Below are 2,533 nucleotides of genomic sequence, written 5' to 3' on the forward strand. Positions count from 1 at the left end.
TCCAACTTGAACCAATCAAAAGTCCATATTCTATATAACATGATAGGTTTTTTTTTTAGATTTTATTTTTAAGTAATCTCTCTACCCAACGTGGGGCTCAAACTCACAACACCAAGATCAAGAGTCACACACTCTTCCGACTGAGTCAGCCAGGTACCCCCTAAATAGTTTTATATGAGGTATCTCATTTGTTCCTTGCAAGAACCTCCTGCTCATACTATCCACATTTTACAAATGAGAAATGAAGTCATGTGCAAGATTGCTTAATTGATAGGTGGTACAGTATTGATTTGAACCCTAGAGCTTGTATGTTTAAGAAAACGGCAGTGGCTCTCAAATTAAAAAAAAAAAAAACTAAACTAACAAGCATCCACATAGAAGCAACATCTCATGTCCTCGAACCTCTGTCAGGTTCAGCCTACTCACCTCCACTCCAGCCTCCACTATGTCCATCAGGGTGTCGAAGTCTGATAAGGAAACCACCTTCAGCCCCCAGGGCCTTCAGCAGCTGCTCACACAGGAGTGTGCCTGGTGCCTACATCAACTCTCCAGCCTTCTCCTGTATGAGCAGCAACAGCAGCTTCTGGGGTGGCCTTGGTGCCAGCATGAGTATGGTCGGGGGCTACAGCAGGGCCAGGGGTATGGGGTACATCATGCCTGTCTCAGTGAACCAGAGCTTACTGAGCCTCCTTAAGCTGAAGTTAGGCCCCAATATCCAGGCTGTGAGCACCCAGGAGAAGGAACAGATCAAGACCCTCAACAAGTTTGCCTCCTTCATCAACAAGGTGCGGCACCTGGAGCAGCAGAATAAAATTCTGGAGACCAAGTGGAGCCTCCTGCAGCAGCAGAAAACAGCTCAGAGCAACACAGACATGTTCGAGAGCTGCATCAACAACCCTGGGCAGCAACCAAACACATTGGGCCAGGAGAAGCTGAAGCTGGAGGTGGAGCCTGGCAACATGCAGGGACTAGTGGAGGACTTCAAGAAAAAGTACAAGGAGATCAAAGAGTGTGCAGACATGGAGAATGAATTTGTCCTAATGAAGAAGGATGCAGACAAAGCTTACATGAATAAGGTAGAGCTGGAGTCTCACCTGGAAGGGTTAGCCAACAAGATCAGCTTCTTAAGGCAGGTATATGAAGAGGAGATCTGTGAACTACACTTTCAGATCTCAGACATGTCCATGGTCCTGTCCACAGACAACAGCTGCTCCCTGAAACGGAAAGCATTATCACCAAGGTCAAGGTTCAGTACGAGGACATCGCCAGCCGCAGCCCGGCTGAGGCCTAGACCACATATCAGATCAAGTACGAGGAGCTGCAGATACTGGCTGGGAAGCACAGGGGTGACTGCCATCACACAAAGATGGAGATTTCCAAGATGAACCAGAACAGTCAACTCCAGGCTGAGACTGGGGGCCTCAAAGGCCAGAGGGCTTCCCTGGAGGCTGCCGCTGCTGATGCAGAGCAGCATGGGGAGCTGGCTGTTAAGGACACTAATGCCAAGCTGGAGGCTGCCCTGCAGTGAGCCCAGAAGGATATGGTGTGGCAGCTGCGGGAGTACCAGGAGATCATGAACATTAAGTGAGCCCTGGTCATTGAGATTGCCACCTATATTGCAAGCTGTTGGAGAGCTAGGAGAGCCAGCTGGAGTGTGGGATGCAGAACATGATTACTCATGTGGGCTGAGCTCAGCCTACGGAGGTCTCTGGAACCCTGGCCTCACCTACAGCCTGGGCTCTCTCCAAGCCAGCTTCAGCTGTGGCAGGGCTCCAGTTTCTTCATCTGAGTCAGCTCCTCCAAGGCCGTGGTTGTGAAGACCAAGACTCATGATGGGAAGCTGATGTCCAAATTATCTGATATCCTGTCTGAATGAACACTGTGGTCCCTCCCTGCCTCCCCACTCCTGAGGCCACCATAGAGCCTTTGGGGGAAGAGGCTGTGCAGGGGAGCATAGGAACAGGAGATCCACCTAAGGCTCACCCTGGCCCTCAGCCTACCCTTGGGGGTAGTCTGCCACTCTGGGTACACCCTCTTGCCCATGCCCCCAACTAAAAGCCAATTCAAGTGTCTTTTCCCAAAGCCTCAGATGGCTCTTCCAACCCCCATAAAAATTTTTAAATAAATACATAAAATAAAAACCTAAAAAGCAAAAACACACAAACTGTTAATGAACTTAAAGAACAACCTAAGATCACAATGTTTAACATCAAGTTTCATTGGCTTGACCCTTCCAAATATATCCTAAATCCAACAACCTCTCACCTCCACTGCCTCTCACTGGGACCTTGCAGTCAGGTACCTCAGTGGTTCACATGGCACAGCATGGTCTTGGGATCCGCAGTATGAGCATCACCTTGGAACTGGTTAGATGCAGATTGTCCACCCCCTCGGCCACCCCAGACCTGATTACTCAGAAACTCTGGGGGATGTGAGTGGTGAGCTGCATTTTAACAATCCCACCAGAGGCCTCTAGTACATATTCAAGTTTAACAACAACTGGCCTAACAGAAAGGATGGAGTACTCTGTTCT

At 49.1% G+C, this 2,533-nt stretch overlaps 1 pseudogene; it reads left to right on the top strand.

Annotated features, from left to right (window-relative positions):
• The first annotated feature begins 445 nt into the window (after positions 1-445).
• Positions 446-1,876, top strand: LOC115284195 (annotated as a pseudogene).
• Positions 1,877-2,533: the final 657 nt, after the last annotated feature.

This window comes from Suricata suricatta, chromosome X (assembly GCF_006229205.1).
Source record: "Suricata suricatta isolate VVHF042 chromosome X, meerkat_22Aug2017_6uvM2_HiC, whole genome shotgun sequence".
NCBI lineage: Eukaryota > Metazoa > Chordata > Mammalia > Carnivora > Herpestidae > Suricata > Suricata suricatta.